Below are 24,213 nucleotides of genomic sequence, written 5' to 3' on the forward strand. Positions count from 1 at the left end.
TATTTTCTTTGCAATGTGTGGCTGTAGAATGATGTGTTCGTCTTTGATGTGAAGTGCTAAAAAAATAATTTCTTCAAGGCCAATCTTCATCTTTGATTCTGATAACGCCAAACCATACTTGTACGTCAGTTCTTTGAATTTCAAAAGATGTTCAACTTGTTCTTCTTCATTGATACTGAAAATTACAGCATCACCAATGTATAATAGGCAAAAATCTGAGATGGGCTTGTAGACTTCATCCATTCTGTGCTGAAATTCTAACGAAGCATTCTTCAGTTCAAATGGCATAACATTTTATTTGTAATGTCCATGTGCCATCACAAATGTTGTTTTATGTCTACCCTCATCTTTTATATTAATCTACCAAAATCTTGACTTCACATCAAACTTGGAATAAATTTTAGCAGATGCTATCTTTTTCAAAAGATGAGTTCTTCTAAATATATGATATCTAATGTCTCATAAGCAATCATTCAACTTCTTCTAGTCGATGACAAATCTCTTTTTTCTACGGACTTGTTCTAAACACTTATTCATATAGAATGCCGAGTTGGCGATACAATAACCATATGTTTAACAAGCAGAAGAATGGGAAGCACGAGTACATCTTCCTCATGCTCCAATGGTAAAGACAATTTGGAACATTGATAACATCAAACCAAAAGAAAGAAACAAATGCAAGAATGATACAAAGGAGAATGTCAAAGAGCTCCACAACTTACAAATAGAGCTGCCATGCTTAGGCTTGTAGCAGACTTTATTGGATCATTGAGAAGATGGAGGACAAATACTCTGACATGAATGCAAAATGAGTACTTGTTAAATATAAAAAAAAAACATGTGGTGCTATTTTGGATAACCTAACTCTAGATTTTATGGGAACTAGAGTAAGTAAAACTGAAATAGTAGAAAAACAATTTCTTCAAAGACTACTATATTGCAAGTACGTCTCTATTTCCTTTTCAACAAACTAACAGACAATTAAGAGAATGTTCATTCTCAATATGCCAGGTATAGTAGCAAAAATGCTTGAAGCAAAGTTTAAAACTGAAGGTCTCATAAATTTATCAAATTTCAACTTTGCAAAACTTTACCAAATGACAATAGAATTGACTCAAAATCATTACAGAAATCAAAAGCTGAAGAAGCACATAAAGAAAACTTCTTCATCCAAATATTGCAATGAAAAGCCTAACAAGTATATATGTCACGACTCAAGAACTTCATGGAATCATGTGGTTGCCAAAGAAAAATCCATTGCAAGAAGAAAAAAATATTGGAAGCCATAAAAAGGCAAAAAAAAATAGTTTGTAAAAAAAAAATTGAAGTTTCCAAAGAAATCAGGGAAGTGTTTCATTTGTGGCAAGAAAGGACATTATGTAAAGTGGTGCAAATTAAAGAAAATAGCTCCTTTGAAACTTTTGCAAGTGATTGAAGATATGAACTGTCATAATGAATATTATACATGGTTTAATATGCCAACACAAGTTAGTTTTGCAGCAATTGACTTGCAATCTCAAGAGTCTGATGCAACCATGAATCGAATGATTCCGAACCATCTTCAGAAGATGAACAAGTCTTTATACTTTTTGAAGAACAGCATGTTGATCTTATAAAGAAATCAGGACCAACATTTAGACCTTATATGAAAGTCATTCTTCAACTCTCGAATAGTAAACAAATTGCACTCACTGCCTTAATTGATACCGAAGGAATCTCGTCAATTATCCATAGAAGCTGCCTACCTAGAAGATACCATATGCCAACACAAGCTAGTTTTGCAGTTGCCAATGTAGACCAATTCTATAGCCATAAGTACACCAAGCCTATTGAAATTTTGCCTTTTGGCAAAAAAATATAATTTCTTTGCTCATGACCAAATAGTAGAAGATTTACTACTTGGGAAAGAATTTTTTAGCCTCATTGCTCCATTTACATTCCATCCCAAAGGATTTGGCTACATATCAATCTTATTGACAACAAGCCTTATCTCTTTATGATACCATGGGTTGAACAATAAACCCTCTTTGGGAAGGGTAACAAAGGTAAAATTCAAAAAGCTTTGGTTTAGAAATTTAAATTTCAACACAAAAAACTCCTACAATGTGTGCAGATATTCTAAATAAATTATGATATAGAGAAAAATACTTTGTTTCACTACCATACGAAGAATGACGGGTTATGTCACATTAAACAGTCTCACATCCAGGAATTCCACATGATGAAGAACTATACAAACAAGAAATTCAATTATCATTGAACCTCAAGCTTATCAGGCTATCCAGGTCTCATTAGACCAGCCCAGCATTTTATGTGAATAAGTATTTAAAACAAGTATGTGGAAAAAAAAATATTGGTCATCGACTACAGGAAACTAAATGATTCCCTACAAGACATTAGGTATCCTATATATAGAAGAACTCATCTTTTGAAAAAGATCGTGTATGCTAAAATCTATTCTTAGTTTGATATGAAGGCAATATTTTGGCAGATTGTGATAAAATATGAGGATAAGCGTAAAACAACATTTGTAGTGCCATATAGATATTATGAATGAAATGTTATGCCATTCAGACTAAATAATGCTCTATTAGAATTTCAGCACAGAATTGATGAAATCTATAAACTCATCTTAGATTTCTTCCTAGTATATATTGATGATGCTTTAATTTTCAGCAACAATAAAAAAGAACACGTTGAACATCTTTTCAAATTCAAAGAACTGACATACATAAATTGTTTGGCGTTATCAGAATCAATTATGAAGATTGCCCTTAAAGAAATTGGTTTTTCGGAACTTCACATGAAAGACGGAAATATTGCAAAGAAAATATATCAATTTCCTAATGAATTATCAAGTAGGAAGCAGATCCAATAATTTTTTGGTTTTATTAGTTAGACAGCAGATCATATCCAAAATCTTTCAAAGCTGACAAGCTAGATTTAGAAGTATCTAAAGAAATGAACTTTAACATGGTCAACAAAAGCAACAAAAACTTTAAAAGAATTAAAGTTAAAATGTCAATCACTCCACCATTAAAGATTTCTAACAAAGGACAATTTATCATCCAAACAGATGCTAGTGATAATTATTGCCAATCACTCTTAAACTCCTCAATAGATACTAATTAACTCATAGTACTATTGTCATAGTACAGTTGACAGATGTCTAGGGAAGGAACAAACCGCCATTCATATGATTTGTAAAACATGACCACAAAAATAATGACACTGATTCAATGTGCCATGATTGTCTTAACGCCAAGAAAGCATTAGCAGAGATATATGACACTGAACCAATGTACAATACTCACAATCATCTTTCCTCACAAATTCAGTCAACACCAGATCTCCATTTTAGATACAAGATAAAAAAAATGCTCCTCTACATAGAGACGATGAATCTAAAATCGAAATGAAGAAAAAATATGCTAATTGGCTCAGTAAACATGATAGATCACAAGATATCCATCTATGAGAACCTCATCAGATAAAAGATTTAGAAGACCAGTTTGCAGAACTAGATAACTGGCTAAATTATAATGAGTGGCCGCAACCAGAGCAGCTACCACAAGATGTTCCCCCTGCCTGAACCTATGAATAATGAAGAATTTGATCAAAGATTTACAACATGGGAAAAAGATTGTCCACAAGCAAAACCATACATTGAGTGACCCAAATAGCAGTTCAGATTAGGCGGAAGCAGTAATTGACCGTACCAGCAGAAGCGATGGTGAATAATTATCAATAAATAAGTGACAAATGTGTGAAGTCACATATAGTACTTAATAAGTAGTGTGATTATCTATAAAGTAGATTCCTTAGAAATAAGGATATAATATAAAATAATAGTGAGTCATAAAGTAAAATTCCTTTAAGATAAAATGTAATGATATGAGTTGTATATATTTCCAATTAAATTTTCATCAACCATGAGATTCCAATACATGATAAAAGGCGGCATTGCTTTCCATTGACATTTGACTTAAAAATAATTAGACTATTATTAAAAACTACATTACATAACAGTTTTCAGGTGTAAAAGTGTTTTGCATTCACAATCAATTAAATTCAAGTAATAAAAAAGAAAATGAGTTAGTTTAATAAAATGTCTCAAGAAAGTATACCAAAACTAAGCCAAAATACTTCAGTCCATAATGTCCATATTAAAACTAAACAATATGTCTTGAAGCATAATATCCTCATAATATATAAAATGTTGTATCCAATCAAATGTGTATACAATATATGGTATATGTTATACACATGCATAATAACAAAATATGAGTAATACATAATCTCATTTAAGTTGCAACTTATAATACAAACCAGAACTCCTACCGACTTAGCAAATAAAAGAGGATTCTAACAATCCCATATGAGTCACATGTTCCCTTAACACTTTTGGAGTTAAAGCTTTAGCAAGTAGATTGGCTAACATGAGTTCTATAGGTATGTACTCTATTGATATATAAGATAAAGCAATTTGCTCTTCTATAAATAAGTATTTAACATTAATATGCTTGAAGCATAAAGAAGTCCCAGTATCGTGATAGAAAGAAATAGCTCCAGAATTATCATAGTATATTTTCAATGGCCTCTATACATTCAACAAAAAATCTAGCCTTGTGATAAAATTATGTATCCATAAAGGTTGAAGTATAGCCTCAAAACATGCTAATATCCTGCCTCCATAGTTGAAGAAGTTATGAGTGTTTGTTTGGCACATTTCCATGATATGACTTCTCTTAATATCATAAAGATGTAACCAGATGTAAATTTCTTATCTTCCAAACATCCTGCTAAATCAGTATCAGAATACCTAACTATATTCAAATAGTTGTATTGTTGATACGTCAACGGAAAATCTTTGATGGCTTGCAAATATCTGAGCACTTTTTTTGTAACCTTCTAATGTTCATATCTAGAATTGCTCAAGTATCTCTCAAGTACTCCAATCGAAAGCAATATTAAGGCGAGTACAGACTTGAGCATACATCAGGCTACCCATAACTTATGCATACATGATTGTTTGCATTCTACATTTATCTATATCATCAACTGGACATTGAGACTTAGAAAGTTTGTCACCCTTTGAATTAGTGCTTTTGTAGGAGCACAAAACTCAGAATACGATCAATATAGGACTTTTGAAACAATCTTAGAACTGATTTGGATCTGTCACCAGGAATCTTTATCCTTAATATATAATAGGCTTCAGCAAAATCCTTCGTATCAAAATTATATGACAACATCTATTTTGTCCTTAAGCAAGATATCAGTGTCATTAGCGGTGAGCAATATGTTATTTACATAAAGCACCAAATTGATATATATGCTCCCATTAACCCTCACGTATATACATTCATCAATAATGTTCCTCTTGGAATCCATAAGAGATGGCAAACTCATAAAATTTCAAGTACTGCTGTATGGATGCCTATTTAAATCCATAAATGGACCTTTTAAGCTTACCACCATGTTTTCTTTACCAGGCTCAACAAAATCATCAGGTTACACCATGTACACGTCTTCAAACAAAATTCCATTAAAAAAGCAAAATTTACATCCATCTGATGCAGTTTTATATTAGAATGAGCTATTAATGTCATTATAATTTGGAATGAGTCCATTATAAAAACAAGAGAGTAGGTTTCTGTGTAATCAATACCTTCTCTCTAATTGAATCCCTTAGCCACAAGCCTAGTTGTATCTTCCTACTTGACCTTTGGCATTTCTCTTGGTTTTGAAAACTCATTTGCAACCAATTGGTTTACATCCATCTAGCAATTCAACTAAATACCAAGCCCCCTTGTGGTACATATATGTCATTTCATCATATATTACGTGTCCAAGATGAGGATTTTGAACAACTGATGGCCTCCTTAAAGGTAACAGGAGCAAATGATAAGTCATCATCAAAATCATGTTTTTTTTAAATAAACCACATAATCATAAAAAATTGCAGGTCTCCTAACCCTCTCGGATCTCCTCAATTGCACATTAGCAACATCATCCTCTACAGCCATAGGCTCCAAATCATGATGAGTTTTAGAATTAACAAAAGAAACATCAATATGTGGTAATCTCAGTGCAGAGATCGAAAAAGATATGACAGGCAAAACCACATATACTTCTCTCAATATAAGATTGTGAGCTCAGAACTTCCACTATTATGATCATCTTCAAAATAAATGGCATGATTAAGCTCAATGATTCTAGTAGTGTGGGAAAGACAATAAAATCTAAAACCCCTTGAGTTTATTCAACAACCAATATAATGACCACTGATAGTTTTCGAATTAAGTTTCTGTGATTGCAGATTATAACGCCTCACTTTTGCTCTACATCCCCAGATATTGAAAAGAAGAAGACTCAGCTTCTTGCCTAACTCTAATTCATAAGGAGTTTTGAGCACTAACTTGCTGGATACATGATTCAAAATGTAAGTTGCGGCTCTTAAGGCTTAGCATACACCACACCATGTTAAGAAGGGTACGATCTCTTTTTTCTGCAATTCTATTCTGTTCAAGAGTCACAGGCATTATGTACTGAGCTTATTTTCTATATTCCATAAGATATCTAACTAAAGATCTAGGATTACACAAAGTTTCATCATATCGCCCATAGTACTCACCATCTTTGTCTGATCTTACTACTTTAATTTTCCTGTCCTTTTGGAATTCAAAATTAACCTTAAAATCTTGAAAAGCATATAAGAATTTAGACTTTTCAGAAAAAAGTTCAACATGACTATCATAGGAAAAGTCATCGATGAACATGATGAAGTATTTATAACCTCCAATAGTGACAAGAGTAAACTGCGCACAAATGTTTGTATATGTCAACTCCAAAACCTGTTGACTTTTTTGAGTCCTCTCTTTTTTGTTTTGTTAGTAAGTTTGCCCTTGACACAATCAACAGAAGTGTCAAAATCAGAGAAGTCTAGATTATGGAGAATATAATCTTTCATGGGCCTTTCCATCCTCTATTTGGAAATGTGACCTAATTGTTTATGTCACAACATAAAGGAATTTTCACCAACCCTCACACGATTAGAGCTAACAACATTCATAACATGAGCATTGGACGATGATTTAGTAGGAGGAAATAAATTAATTATATACAAGTCATCATATAAAATGCCAGAACCAACTAGCTCCGAATTGCAGAATAAGTAAATTTTCTTGTCACTAAAATGAAAAGTATAACCACATTTATCCAAAATAGTTATAGCTATCAAGTTTCTCCTAATATAAGGAATATAAGTAGTATATAATATATTCAAAAATTGCTTGTTGCTGGATATAATATCACAACTATTATGCTTTCAACTCTAGCTTTCACTCTATTGTTTATGAATTCCAACCACTAAGTATTAGAAGGAACATTGGTAATGTTAGATTTAAAGCTCGCAAAAGCTACATGAATACCTTTCTTTTCTAGCTAGCTTTGAATCTCCTGCATGCATCTTTCTTTTGCCCAAATTTCCTATAAAAATGGCACTTTTCTTTAAGGCCTTCAGAAGCATAACAAGAAGTGATGTTAGAATTACCACTTGAAGCTTTCTTTCCAAACTTTTACTTCTCCTTAAAAGGCTTGTTACTGCCCTTTGAAATGCTTTTCTTCACACTTTCACTCTTTTAAGTATTAGCCATCATGGTAGTGTGAGATTTGCCTTTCTTCAATGATTCTTCTTCATGTACCACATGAGCAATTAACTCATTGATCTTCCAAGTGTCTCTCTGGGTATTGTATTGCCTTCTCAGATTGCCAAACTGTGGTGGAAGAGATTCAAGAACTTGGTAGACTAAGTAGTCATCAAGCAAGTTAACATCCATGTCTTTCAACTTCTTATAGTAACTAGTCATCTTAAGAATGTGTTCTCTCACCCTAGAAACATTATCATAATGGGCATTGGCAAGCAACCTTAAATAGTTACAATTTTCAACCTTGTTTACCTTCTTGAAATTTCTTCCAACAACTATCAAGTAATCTTTAACATTCTCACATGCAGAAATGTTATCTCTAATTGTTCTATCAATGATGTATCTCATTGTGCCCAGATAGTGTCTATTAGAATCATCCTAAGCCATCCATTCTGCCCTTTCGGCAACAGTGCTCTTATATGTGGGCTTGAATGGTTCCTCCGCTCTCAACGCCAAGTCTTTGTTCAATATAGATAGGTAAAACATAATAGACTCACACTAGTCCTCATAGTTTGTCCCAATTAGAATTTTGATGGAGGCAACTTGAAGAAAAGAAAGAATATTTAGAGTTGAGGAATCAAAAACAAGTAATATTAAACACGTGAAAACAAAATCATGCTTTAGACAATGATTCCTCATTCTAAGTTTCTTCAATGACAACACAATTTGTTAGGTATCCTTTAATAATATAGAAGTGTTCTAACCCAAAGATGAAGCAGATAAGTAAAATATAACATTAACATTGACCTATCACCGACAGAGTAATTAAGTCATTCAGTAAAGAATACCCAACAAATCTCTTTGTCTATCCAAGCGTCCTACTAAGTTTATCATGATTGATCCTACGACAAGTAGACAACACTTGCTCTAAATTGAAGTTTGGCCATAAATATACTTTTATACATTAATAAATTTGAGACTAAATATATTTTATACAACACAATTAAAGTTTTCACTAAGATATCAAATTAAATAAAATATCTATATGCCTCAACAAAATATATGAATATCATGCCTATAACACAAAAGAATGACGGATTATTGTATATTAAAATTTCTAGAAAATCACAAAAAATTGTAAAAGTTTTAGACTAAAATAAAGAATTTTCTGAACTAAAAAAACTTTTTTTAATACTAAAACTTTTGGCCCAAATTGTAAATAAAATGAAAAAGTATCCAGGCCACAACATAATTTTCAAAACATTAGAAACACAATGATATTTTGCCATATTTGGAAATGATGACTTTCGGCCAAGGACCTTTCTGAAAGATTTACAAACATATTGAGCGACAACAAAATTTCTGTAGGTAAATATTTCCTCAAAATTGGGCCATAAAAAAATTTACATAAATATAAGGATCCGACGATAATTTCACTGTACTTTATCTTCTTCCTCACGATGGAGCTCCAGTTATCTACAATAAGCTACAGTGAACTTTGTTCCAACAACCCAATATTGGCCACCAAAAATTATGAAAAAATCATATGTTTACTCCACAAACATCACCCACATATTATTTAACAACCATTTACTCAAATATGCCCAAAATTAAAAAATCCGATAAAGAAAAATGTCATGGGTGAGCCAAAGTTTGATTCATCAACAAAATTCGTCATGGTTTACAAAGAAATGTATAACCATAAACTCTTATACCAATTACTGTAATAAATTTGAGTTTTATGTCCTTAATCTTGCATTTCTAATTAAACACATGCATTGAGTAAAAATTCAAAATTTACCTTGATTAGCCATGAATCTGAGCTTGTGGACTTGTTATGAAGATTCTACAGGTTGCCACTAACTGAATCCAAACCATTGCAACTTGTTGCCTTTCCTCAACCCATGATATGAATGATTTGCACAGCCACTGCACACACACAAACGGCAGAGAACGAGAGACACTCATAGCCCATATCTATGAACAGTAAACTTCAAACAGGTTCCAATCACTTAAGTTTTGTAACCGAAGCTCTCGCATGTTAATACAAAATTACTCATTTAATTATGAGTTAAAATAATATAATTAAATATTATATTTATTCGTAATATATTATATTGTGTATGATAAAAATAAGCTTATTAATATAATATATGATCATTTAATAAATGAGTCTGATAAAATTATTTTTTAATATTCAACATTAGTAATGTATTAATCTAGTAAAATATAAAATAATTATAATGATTTATGTCAATTCATAATATATGAGAAATAAATCAAATTGTCTCAATTAAAAGGTGGTGTTTTCTAGGGGTGTTCGCGGATCGGATTTTACGGATTGGACATCAATCCATATCCGATCCATGATTTTGCGGATTATAATTTTTCAATCCAATCCAATCCACGGATTGATAAAATTCAATCCATATCCAATCCATACATCTGCGGATCGGATGCGGATTTGACTCAATCCATATCTAATCCATATGTCTGCGGATCGGATGCGGATTTGACTCAATCCATATCCAAATCCATCATTTTACGAATTGATTTGCGAATTAAAAATTTTAGTTCTCTTCAATCTATAAACTAATGAAATTAAAAAAAATCTAATATAAAATAATTTTACTACCAATTAAATTTAAAATTAAATAAAATTTAAACAAATTAATTGTTTGTTTTAATAATACATTCAAAATTTCAAAATATAACACATCGTGATTAATTGTTTAAATAAAACTATAATAATACGTTTAAAGTTTTAAAACATAACATACCAAAATTAATTGTTCAAATAAAATTACAATAATATATTAATATAATATCAAAATTAATTGCTCAAATAAAGCCACAATAATACATTGAAAGACTCAAAATAAAACACACCAAAAGGAAAAACTTCCACCTCCAATTTGTGTTTCGTATTTAACCTAAACAAAATAAACATAATTGATATAAATAACAAATAAAAAATTATTAAATAAAAAAAATTATTTAATAAATAAATTAATAAATATTTACCCTTATATCACATCAAATGCCATCAAGCTTCATCAAATATGTTCTTGTCAGCTCCCAAAATCTCTATACGTATAAGATAAGAAAAATGTCAATTTTTAAAATAGAATAACAACATAAAGTCAAATAATAATCAAAAAATAAAATTAAAGGTAAATTGCTACATTTTACCTGTCTCAATATGTTCAATCTCATCTATTGCTTCATCAAAATTTATCGGAGTTGAACGTAGCCAATTTTGTGTGCAAATTAATGCCTCCACCGTCCTTGTAGATAGTGAGCACCGATGTGGATCAAGAACACGCCCACCAGTGCTAAATGCTGACTCAGATGCCACAGTAGAAACAGGCATGGCCAAAATATCTCGAGCAACATAAGACAAAATTGGATATTTGGAAGAATTAATCTTCCACCAATCTAAAACATTAAAACTCTCATTTTCTGGGTTCTCACATGATTCTAACAAGTAAAGATCCACTTCTGTTTTGCACTCTACAAAAATGTTGTCTTTTAAAATCCTCATATAACCCAAATCAAACATTTGCCTAGCATCAACCTCAGTATCAACCTCTAAATCTTTTTCATCATTGACAGCATCCATTACTTCCACATCATCACCATAAAGCAATTTGTATTCCTCATATAAACTATGTAAATTATTCCGCACTTTAACAACCAACTCATTAGCTTTAAATTCACTAAACAACACTACAAAACAATATCTCAAAAACCGTTCTTTATGTCGAGGCTCAAGCAAAATAGAAATAAACAAGTAAGGGTTGATTGTTTCATAATTTCCCCAATACTTATCATACTTCTTTTTCATATTTTCAGCCATTATCTTCAAAAATAAATCCTTACTATCCCTCCAAGCTTGCAATTGTGTATGAATCAAACATAATTGGCGCAAAAAATTATTGGAGGTCACATATAAAGAACCCGAAAATGTCAAAGTGGCATCATGAAAAACCTTCAAGAATTTAATGAAATAACGAGCATATTCCCAATCAATTGACGAAGGACACGTTTTTGGCTCGCTCAAACAAAACTCACGTATGTATTGTGCATCATGAAGCTCTAACCGATCAAATACTTTTTCATACTTTTCAGCAGCCTCTAACATGAAAAAAGTGGAATTCCATCTAGTTACGACATCTAAACACAACAACTTATTTGAAGAAATTTTCTCTCGCTCTGCATATGCCTTAAACTTTTGTGTTCTAGAAGGCGAAGATCTAATAAATCTTACAACATTGCGAATTTTAGAAATCGACTGATGATACTCTTTTAACCCTTCTGCAACAATGAGATTTAATATATGTGCACTACACCTCAAATGCATATTTTGACCCCCTAAAATTGCATTATTCCAATTGTTCACAACTTTTGACAAATAAAAGACAACACCACCATTAGAAGAAGCATTATCAACCGTTACTGTAAAAACTCTCTCAATACCCCAATCTAATAGGCATGTTTCAATTTGCCTACCAATCGTTTCACCTTTATGGTCAGCAACTTGACAAAAATTCAATATTTTTTTGTGCAATGTCCAATTATCATCAATAAAGTGAGCTGTAAGACACATATAACAAAGATTTTGAGCTGAAGCCCATGTGTCTGTAGTGAGGCAAACTCTTTGATGACTACTAACAAAAAAATCAGTCAAATCTTTCTTTGTTTTTTTGTAAAGTTGCAAAATATCACGAGCAATAGTAGTGCGAGATGGTACTTTAAATCTATTTTCAAAAACTCCCAACATTTCCCTAAACCCTTCACCCTCTACAACTCTAAATGTCATCTCATCTTTTATAACAAACTTAGCAATTGCTTCCCTACAAGCCTCAACATTATATGTCGTTGATACAAGGCTACATGGCTCTCCAATTTTCACTGGTTGGTAAGACAAAGTTTTTTGTTTTTTGTCCACTCGAGCTCGACCGGGATATTTTAGACATCTCTCTCTTATATGACCCAATAAATTAGATGTTCCTTTATGAAAACCACATTTATATTCTTTTCCACAATATCGACATTTGGATCTAGGATGCAGTGGATCAGAACTTAATTGGATAAAATGCTCCCAAGCTTCTGAAGTAGTGGATTTATTGGGCGTACCTTCAGCATTACTGGATGATTTAGAACTTGGGGGGGTTGAATCTACAGCTACGCGTTTTCCTTTATCAAATTGAGAAGTCATCTACACCACCAAAAAGAAATATCATGAAATTCGCGTGTTACATCCAGAAAAAGTAATATGATTGTTAGATCCACAGAAGCAACATGATTCAAACACCCCCAACAACAATTCTTTAATCTTCATTTTTTTTAAAAATAGCCCATCAAACAAGAAATTAACAGATTCAATTTTACCACATAATAAAAAGCAAAAGCAACCGAATTAGGACATATAATCAACAAATAATTCTCTTCCTCAATCCCCAACAACCTTATTATTAATAAAAGAATATCAAAATCATTATCTCAAGTCACCATTGATAAAAAAGAAGATACATAATAATAATTAAAAAAAATCATAATAAATGTTATCGAAGATAAAATCAAAATAATAAATTAGGAGAATATTTACGAGTATTGTACCTGAAGAAGGAGATAGACACACCGTGATAAGATTTAATAATACTCGTCGATATTGTGCGTGTGACTGTGATGGCTGGGAAGCAGGAAGCAGCTTAGGGTTTTTTTTTTCGTTTGCAGAGTGACCACTGATTTGCGATTTTGGGTTATGCTAAATTGCTAATGCTAGTTGCTTTTGGCGTCATCTACTTTATGTCATTGTTATTTTTTTTTTTTTGACAAAAGCTTTAACTTTTGACTTTATTTCAATAATTTTTGACCGATTTCATATTTTTTATTTTTTTTATTAGATAATGATTGTTATGTTACTTTACTTAATAACTTTACTTTACTTTAATTTTTTTAATTATTAATTTAATTTTTTTGTTTTATAATTTTATTAAATAATGACTAAATTAAATTATAGTGTTTATATAATTATGTAATATTATATTTATAATATTTTTTAAAATAAATAAATAAATATATTTTTTTGCGGATTCACGGATTTTTGCGGATTCACAGAAGTAAATCCATATCCAATCCACCGACTGCGGATTTTTAAAATTTCAATCCAATCCAATCCACCAATCCACGGATCGGATTTATACGGATCGGATTTTTGCGGATCAGACGGATTGAACGGATCGGATCGGATTCTGAACACTACTGTTTTCACACATAATGGGAATGAAATTTCGAATAAAACTAGAAGTAGTTTTGTCAAAGAAAACCGTTAGGATGCATTCGAGGTGTTGCACTAGATTTTATAAAATCGAATGGAGTAGGGTATACCATACATGAAATATATAGTATTAAGTGTATTAATTATTTGTATTAATTAATCTAAAAGTAAAAATATCACTAGCACCTATTGCCCACTAACTGTGACAGTCCGACAGGGAGCCGAGTCCAATTGCCCAAAATTTTCGCCTAATAAACCTTATTTAAGCTGAACATGAGTTTTATAAGTTAAGGCTTTATTTGGTATTAAAGTCGATTAATTAAGTTATAGTATTAAAGTATTTGATAAATATTAGATTTTATAACTTAGAAGATAAAACCTGTATGATGTAAAACTTAGTATATCTTTATTATTTTTGTTAAAATTATTATTTAAAAATTATATTTACTATTCACTATTAATTTTTATTTTTATAATTATAATTTTTTCACAATAATATTTAAAAAATATCATATTTCAATACCAAAAATAACTTAAGAACATTTATAAAAAAAAAAAAAAAAAAGCTTAAGAACAGTCCAACTTACGATTCAGCCTGCCAGGCACGATGGATTGGTTTAAAAAACAATATAATTAATGACTCAATCGATTCAAAAGTCAGAATTCTTGCTCACTTGGTCTTGGTGGAAATTTAAAAGAAGTTTCACACCAACTTCATTAATCTGATTTTGAGGAAGACGTGAAGGTATAGTATGTTGTATGTTGTTGTTGTTGTTGTGATTGTTATTATTATTTGTAGTTTTTGTAGCTTATTTATGTCGCAAATATTAAGCATCCTTGGAGGCAAAGACATAAAAATAAAGCACTGAAAGATCAAATAATCATGAGTACTGCAAGTCATGAGAGAGACCCTTCCCCGTACGAATCTAAACAGAAGCCTGAAATCCATGAAGAATATGGCCTAAAATCTCAAGTACATCAATATGAAGCCTCTGCCACTCATACTGATGAACTTCTTCTTGCACCGAATGATGAATCTACATCTACTGAAGATCAGCACACTCATCAACTTATTGGGCCACAAGCAGAACCTCTATCAGAAGCTCCGCAGCAGCAACCAACGGAATATTAGTTTGCGGAAGAGTATTCAGGTTGGTCCTTTAAAGAAATTTCACAAAGCAATATGGTAGATATTTTTAACTCTTCACAAATTCGGCAAAACAATCAAACGACTCCAATTTGGCCAAGTCAGCCCGAATCAAACCCAGTCCAAGGGAATGCTCGTTCTTGGTGGCGGCGAATCAAGAAGTATCTTTGTCTTTGTTGGAAAACGTAATCAAGCTTTTTATTTAACACCTATTAAATGAATAAATCAAAAGAGTATTTTAGCCTATTATTATTTTTTTTAAGCAGCAGATTTCATCCTAATTAGTCTTTACAACTGTTCATGTCAACTTAATTATCATTACTTTGGAAGTTTTCAACTCTGTTTTATCTTATGGTCTTAAAAATGTTTTCAATTCTTAAAGAGCGGAACCATACACAAGGCAACCCCCAACTCTTTGAAAATTATGAAATGTAAAGTAAAACTAAAATGTTTTCAAGGAAACCCCTAACTTGTGAAATATTTCGGCACCCCAAATTAAGTTTTCAAGGAAACCCCAACTTGTGATATATTTCGACAACCCCCCAAACTAAAGAGAAATTTCTGCCCCTGCCCTGAATACAAGGTTGACAGATGGAAATGAAAAAAGAAAAATTGAAATTTTACATTGTAGACAGCAGACTTCTTTTTCTTTTTTGTTCGATTTAACCATTAAAGAGAAATGGACAAGTGGGTCAAGCTTTTGGACTACAGCAGTTTGAGGTAATGCAAGGTTGGAAGGACTACCCTAGCTACATAATTATTCAGTTTCAAAATATGTGAGATCAATTCCGATAAATAGATGTGTTACCTCATTGCAGGAATGAGCTGAAAGGCATGCGATGTCGAGAGTTGCACTGAAGCCATTGATGATGTTACTGGTGTCCAAGGAACGAGAGAGGAAGTAAACGCAAGTTACGCAACTATGGATTCATAAGCTTTTTGTAAGTTATGGGACTGGATGTCTTATTTTTTTGTTAAAGAATGCTGAGGCACGGACATCCTCGTAAAATTTCATGCGGATATACATTTACAACATTGTAAACAACATTTAAAAATACTACAAATAATATTTACAATGCTGTAAACGTGCTTTTTTTCCTAATTGTCAAATTTATTAATTTATGTCTTCTAATGCTGAAATGGCAGTGGTGAAGTTGTAGCTGAGATCAAGGTAAATGATGGAATGGCATACATTACGAGAAAGGTGAGTGAATTGGAATTTCAAAATTAATTTCAATTGACAATATATATAACAGACATGCCATTAATATTTAATAATTAGCTTGTTTTGTAATGTTAAATCGGACTTATCCATCGCTGACAATAAGGACTTTAGTACTATTGATAAAGCCTAGTCAAGCAATTGTTTATGCACGCGGCACGCCCACTCTGTCTAAGATGCTTGTCCATGAACCCTGGATAGAAATCATGGCTACTTGCAATGTATGCATGTATATTGCTGTTACGCCATATTCATTTCTATCAGCTAGCTACTACATTCTTGCATTGGACTGATAGCGTTATACAATAATGCCGGGTCCTTTCTATTGAGGGTCTTTTCTATTGAGTTTTCTTACATGTCAAGGCACAGAGAGAGCCAACTATGACAAGTCCTAAAACAGAAGTTTGCGAGCCTCACAAGCATCCTGAAATCAAAACAGAGCATGACATGCAATCTCAAGAACTTTCTTCACAAATTAATGAATCTACTTGCACCGATGAATAAAACCAACAAACACAGAGCAAACATCAGCCCGATGAGCAGCAAGATAAACAACAGATCCAGCCACCACAGTCACCACAACCAGGAAAATTGTCACCGCCAGAAGCTCAGCAGCAGCAACCAACACATAATTTGACCATGCCCGTTGAGGACAGGCGCAAGCGTAAGGGCTGGCTCTCCAGTCAGTACGATTTGGAACCTGAATACAAGAAACAATCTACTGCTTCCAATTATGAACCTGGCCCGTCGGCACAAGAAACAAGTTGGCCGCTTACCCCAGATTTACCTCTCAGCGAGTTACCAGATTGGGATCTCCAAGCAATTTGGCCCTTTGAACGAAGGTCACAGAGATTGGAGGCGATATCAGACTTCTACCTGAATTGGACTAATTCCCTCCAAAACTTTGATAGCTTCATGCAGCCAGTACGTTCCCCAGCTCAAATTCAGCAAAATGATATTCTAACTTTTCCCATTAATCCGCCTACTCAACCGGGATCAAACCCAAATGAAATCCCCCCGACACTACCGATGCCGCTGCCTGTACCAAGCACTTCAGTATCAAGCCAAGGCTCAAATCCGATACAAGGTAAAGCCGGCTCCCGGTGGCAGCGACTCAAGAAATTTTTAGGCCTCAGCCGAAAACATTGAACTTTGAAAAAGTTCAACTCAAATGTCAATTTAAAAAAAGAAAAAATAAGGGCCTTAATTTAAATTTTGTTTATTTGTATCAGTTGTTACTGTTTCTCCAAAAATAACCTTTTAATTTAAAGCAGTTGGTGCTGGCAAACAATTGTGAAAATGTTCGATGTGCATTCAATTATTCTAAGTTGTTGCGCAGGCAGCAGGTGTTGGCAATCAGGGATTTAAAATTATTTTAAAGTTCAGACTTTTTTAACAACTTATTAATGGGATATATTGAATATTATGAGCTTATAAAGACAATGACAAGGTGTATTTAATTAGTACCAATGTTCCATGATGCTACTAGTTGCACTTGCATTTTCATTTCTATTTTCCACCGACGGAGCAGGAAGACCGTGGATAGATCATTTTTATATGAAAGACTTAGCTTTGACTCGTTAAAAAAAAAAACAAATGAGTACATTCATAGTTCTTAAGTGTTTATATTTTTTTCGTTCCTGCAAGTTGCTTATATTGTTAGTCCTTTTAAGCTAAGCTGTCTCGTAGAGGGAAAGAATGATGAAGAGCCAATTATGAGAAGTCCTGAATCAGACCCTTGTCCCCGTATACGAGACAGAAACATTCTGAAATTCAATCTCAGCAAGAATATCTACCGTAAACACTCATATTGATGAACGCATCGAGCAATTGTAAATACTTATCCAGTTATGACAATGGGCAAACACATCAGTTTCTGGAACAAGAATTGGATGGGTTTGTTAAGGGAGCTGGTTGTTCACAGCGCATAGAGAGTACGTTTGCCGAATTTTGAATCATTTCCTGATCTAAACTAATTCAGAGCAAGGCTTTCAGTGAAAGCCATGCACTCAAGGAAATTTTCTCCTCAGCCAACAATTTTAAACTAACATTTTGATTTTAAGTATCCCCTGTTCACTATCCAATGTGCACAAGTATTAGATTAATTCTGTATGAATTTAAAAAAAAAAATCAGAACTGTTGAATATTTCTATTTACATTATCTTAAGCTTTCCAAGCCCTCTCTGTTTTTGGCAATTATGTATGTATAACAAGTATATAATTTGAGCTTTTAATTGTTACTTGAATAATTAATGCGAGTGTAACCTTCAAATGATAGCCCAGTAATTGATTTAGCTTTTGTCATAGAAATAATATTTAATGTTCAATTTTAAGGGATACATTCAATTTGAGAGAGAAGGTTTCTAAAGTGAGCTAAGAAATTGAAATAGAAATCAAATTTAGCATCTCCATTGAACCAATCCATTTACATTTGATCTGTGGATTAGGATCACTTGCTAGGTTTTGTCTCTCTTAGCCTCTCCTATTCTTCTAAATCTAGTAAAAAACAAAAACCTAGTTTAATTCCAAATAAATGAAAAAGATTGGCTAACTTCAAGTTCTCTCCCACTGAAATTGATGCTTGCCCATATGGTTGAACCCTTGAATAAACCCAATCCCTTTCTTCAAATTCACGATCCTTTTGGTGGAGATCATACCCATTCTCCATACATGATTGAGCCTCTTTAATTGTACCACACAAATGGATGGTCATTTTTAACATAAGAAATTTAAAATTCAATCTTGACTACTTATTTTACGAAAAAAAAAAATTGGGAGAGGATCTGTTTCACTCTAGCTAGGAGCTACTCCTCTCAAAGTGAAAAGCAAATTCCTCCAAGTACAAATCAGCCTTCAATGTAACTTCCAATAAAGATTTTGTTGTACTGGTAATTCCTATTAGTCAAACAATTGATTATACACGCTCACTCTTACTGACTCTGCAAGAGATCATTGCTTGCACAAGAACGCGTGTTTGTCTCGGTCTTCATTTTATCTGGACAGATTTTAAATGGCTACTTGTAGTGTATGCATATATAATATTTCGCTGCTAGATTTTATGCATTTCTTCCTGGAAATTGCCTCTGTTCGTGGACCTAATACATTCTCTCAAGGATCTGTAGCCTATACAATAATATATATCTTCTTTAAAAGGTGTTTTCTCAGAAGCAAAGACACAGAAAGAGCCAATTATGACAAATTCTGAAGCAGCTGTTTCCGAGCCTGAAATCAAAACAGAATATGACATACAATCTCGTGAATACCAACATTAAAAAGAACAATTACTACATGATCAACAAGATCAACTACAACAGATCCTGCCACCAGAGTCACAACAAGAGACACAATCACCGCCACCACCAGAAGCTCAGCAGCAACCAAAACGGAATTTGACCAGGCTTGATGGGGACAAGCCCGAGCGTAAACGGGGCTCTCCAGGCTGTACAATTTGGAACCTGACTACCAAAAACAATAAACTTTTCCCGCTTATGAACCTGAATACAAGGTAATAACAGCTCTTGTCTCTTCCCTTCTAAAACTTCATTGGTATTGGGTTGATAATTAAAATGTGTAAATTCTTTACTTTTGTTGCTTAGATTTTTTTTTTTTTTACTAGTTGAACTGCTAAAACACAGCTCTTTATAAGTTGTTCAATATTAAATCATCCTCGAAAATGCACTTACGTGTCGAAAATCTAATTAATCAAATGTTATTAGTGACTAAAATAATAATTTTGTGATTAAAGGCAAATAGTTATCGAAGAGTTATTTATTTTGGTGTTTATGAAAAGTAACTTTAAATACAATTAGATGTTTTTGAACGACCAAGAAAAAATATTTTTTTACTGAATAGTTTTAGTTGCCAAATGATCTCCGAATGCGAATATAAATTCTCTTTAGAGAAAAGGAAAAAAAATATATATATATATATATACACATATGGTAATCTAACTGAATTTGGATCCAGTGTGAAGCAGGATTGGAGCACCAAATCTCTTATACCACTCTCAAGAAACTTTATCAGTTAAAATAACTAGCATCCACTAATAAAAAGTCTTCTGCTAGTTTTTATAATTTTTCGGTGTGCAAATTACCTTCTTTGCGTGCATAATTATGGAATATGCCTAGCTCCTTGGTGTCGATGAGCAATAATTTTCTCATAGATAAAAGAGGAGCCAAATAGAACAAGCGCTCGAAAGCCTAACCAGCTTACAGAAGATGACGTAAAACCTCAAGAATATACTAACATCAAGCAACGCAAGAAACCACGCACAGCCGCTCATAGTATTAATCAGCTCTCTTCACCAACTTATTCTGAATCTACTGTCTATGTCGAAAAAAACCAGTGCGAACCTGGGACAGATGAGCGAAAAGATGAAGCACATGAGCAGTTGCAACAAGATGAGGCACAACCAGCATCAGCAGCTCAGCAGCGGCCAACTCAATTTCCACAAGAAACTAACCTGACCACTTCTGTATTATCCCAGCTACAAGAAACAGATTCATATGCCACAGAAGTGACAAAGTTGTGCAGGTTTGCTAGATGTGCCAATGGCCAAAGTCCGAGAAAAAGGGGCAGCTTTGTCCTTCAGACGAGGTTCACAGCGCATGAAGGCTATGACTACTAGTGTCGTACCTTCCCATGATAAGAGTAATATCTCCCAAACCTTTGATCATAGCATCCAGTCAGTACAGTCCCCATCAGAAATTAATAAGCGAAACAATCAAATATCTGTTATTAACGATCTAAGTTATCAGCCAGCGGGATCAAACCCACAACAACTCCCGCAAACAGTTTCATCACCGTCTATACCAACTAGTTCAGAGCCGACGACCCAAGGCTGAAACACTGTTCCGAAGCTTCAGAAGTTTTTAGGCCTTTGCAAAAAAATTTAAATTAAACATTTTTATTTGTATGTCTAACTAATAAAAGAATCTGTATCCTCTCCTTAATTATGTCCATCTTTGATTATTAAAGATCTAATGATGACATATGCACACATGTTGTCAAATATTTGAAAACCAACAATTGATCGAAGATATGAGAGTGAAAACAAGGAGAGGATCCTGATTCAAAAATAAAACATGAGTTATATGTATTTGATGTTACAAATTCACAATATTATTTGGATTATAACAAACCATGCTCTCATGAATATTATAAAAAATGTGAAATTCTTGAATTATAATGTATCCTTAATTTCTGATACCATCCTTTATGGCTCAAGAATATTTCTAGACCAATGGTAGTGGCAGCATTTAGCTAGCTTAGAATCAATAATTTTGACAAAGTCAAAGTAAACCCGTTGGAATTATATGTCGCTGTACCGGTTGTACAAGTATTATAATGCTCACGTGTTGATCTTCCTATAATTCATATGCTAATCCGATTTTATAGTTTCGTTTCCAAGTTCTACGAATAAATATTTTGCTCCCTTCATTTCTTTCTGCAAGTTGTTTTTAACAATAGCAAGGATATAAAGTGAAGACTGAAAAGCATATAATAATGGCACGTCCTCATCAAACCAGCTTTTGTAAATGACCAGCCAAATAACAAGCCTCAAATCAAAGCTCAACAACAACAGTTGCAACTATCTCAATCACAAAAACCAGCCAAACCACCACCAGTAGCTCAGCAGCGGAAACGGACCCAGACTTGTTTCTCTCAACGATTCCCGACCAAAAAGTGCTTCGCCGCGGCCAAGATCCAGACTTGTTTTCAGAGCCAATTTACACATAGAAATGAAGAAAAAAAATTAAATTGTTGTATGGATGATTGGATTCAATAATGAGGGTAAACTGGACTTGTTTTCTTCATAGATCAATATTTTTTTTTTACCTTTTAAATTAACTATGAAATGGATGATTAGATAAATTTGTTCTTTTAACCTCTAAGATGCCTTTCATTAATAATAATTTATTGAAGAACAACGATGAACTTATAAAGAAGTCAACACTCAAAAACATTATATTCTTGCGGATTCGTAAACGTGATCCCCATTAGGTTAGGCTAGGAGAAGACTTGTACGTGCTTTATTATACCAGTAGTGCAAACTGATCTAATCTTCATTTGGGTTGACCATTAGAATATATGTAACTGATTTTTTACTTATCTAAAGAGAATTTCCAAAAAGTTTTATAAAAACTGCGGAAACTACTTTGGCAAAAACTGGCCTTTCAAAATTTATATTTAGCTTCTTCTAAAAACATGCCAATTAAAAATACTTTTAACTCCCAACTCACGCCCAAAAATGCATTTTCAACATATTAACGACTAAACGGGCCAATTGAAACCATGTTTTTAAAACAGTTTTCAGAAAATCAACAGAAATTTTGACTAAGTTCTTATTATTTTTGTCAAAAACAAAAACCTCAATTTTCAAAAAAATTTCCTCCAAACTCTTTTGTCTTGAATGATAATAAGGACCCTTTTTTGTTAATGTTTTAAATATAATTTATACTTTCATTAATTAGGCTAGACTTCTGAACCCGAAAACTAAATAAAAGTAAAGAAGTTAAATTACTTACTTGATAAAGGCTGGCTAGTTGTTGTCTAAAGAATTACTAAGTATTTATGAATTAAGAAATTTTTGTTACTTTTGTTTTTTAGTACAAAGTATTGACTTCAGATACACCTTGCACACACTTCACTCTTTTCTCGTCATGCTCTTGACTTTGACTTGAGAGTCTTACATATACAACTAAGGACTTGTGACAATTATTGACATAATTTATGACTTTGTGTACAAAAGACAAATTTATGACTTTGTGTACAAAAGACAAAAATTTAAATTTATTTGGCGGAAAGCCAACGATTAATTAAAAAGATAAAAAGTTAAAGACTGACTGGCTACTGTTATTTTGTAGTGACTCACTATCGATAAATAGTAATTGGCTATTATTTTCTATGTTGACTCACTATTGGTAACAAAAGACAAAATAAAAAAGATACTTTCACAGTTTTTTTCTTATTAAGTAGTGAGTAAAGGAAGGTCATGTGTAAAAACACGTGACTCTGACTACTTTAACTTCTTACTAATACTAATTGTCTATTGCTGACTAATTGTCCATGAAATTTTCTATGTTGTCTGCTTCTTCATTTCTGAAATCATTTCACCATTCAGCTTCTCATTGAGCCAATTCCTGTTGTTCTTTATGAGCTCGGATTTCTGCTTTGACTTCTTTAGAGTAGTGCTCAACCAATTTTATATATTTGGTTTTGGTGAAGAATGGTACTTTTGGGAGTGGATGCTTTGAGTAGATTTTTTTGGATGCATCTTCAGTGATCAAGATATATTCTTCAAACTCAAAATGACTCCATTGGAACTGTCTACCTATTACTTTACTAGTCCAATGTTTAAGCTATTCTTCTATACTGAATTGTTTACAGAGCCAAGGAAATTTTGTTCCATAAAGTGAAGGTCTAAATTTATGAAATATGACTACTATTTTATGCTGGGCTAGTATAATTCCTGACTCATTCCACTCTGGTGGTTTACTGTCTATGATTAATTCTACAAATGAGTTATTTGTATTGGCAAAAGTGTTTAAGACAACGGTGGCTACTTTTCTACCAAATGGATCTATTTGGTCTGGGTCTGAAAATACTACTTAACCTAATAAACCATAGTCTAATGATAAGGTTGGTTTTAAAACTATTTTTTCATTTTTGTATTGATTTTCTAGGGGTTCATATTTGGCTAAATTTATACAAACCGATGATATACTATAAACAAGGTGGCATTGACAGACAAATCTTTCTAAAGGAACTAATATACACACGGGATCTTCCTTAGGGCAATTTACATTCTCAGTTTTATATTGAGTTTCCAATATGATAATTAAACCATTAATATTTACTTTTGATATAACTAGATCAATTAAGAATTTTATAATATATATTTACTTATTTG

General features: G+C 32.7%; 1 long non-coding RNA gene across 1 annotated transcript; it reads right to left on the reverse strand.

The window, feature by feature from the left end:
- Positions 1-3,300: 3,300 nt before the first annotated feature.
- On the reverse strand, positions 3,301-9,696 carry LOC112498835 (uncharacterized). The gene is made up of 2 exons (XR_008052714.1): positions 9,451-9,696; positions 3,301-3,594 (listed from the first exon to the last, which is right to left on the reverse strand). It is a non-coding gene; the product is annotated as an uncharacterized LOC112498835 (long non-coding RNA).
- Positions 9,697-24,213: the final 14,517 nt, after the last annotated feature.

Source organism: Citrus sinensis, chromosome 3 (assembly GCF_022201045.2).
Source record: "Citrus sinensis cultivar Valencia sweet orange chromosome 3, DVS_A1.0, whole genome shotgun sequence".
NCBI classification, from domain to species: Eukaryota; Viridiplantae; Streptophyta; class Magnoliopsida; order Sapindales; family Rutaceae; genus Citrus; species Citrus sinensis.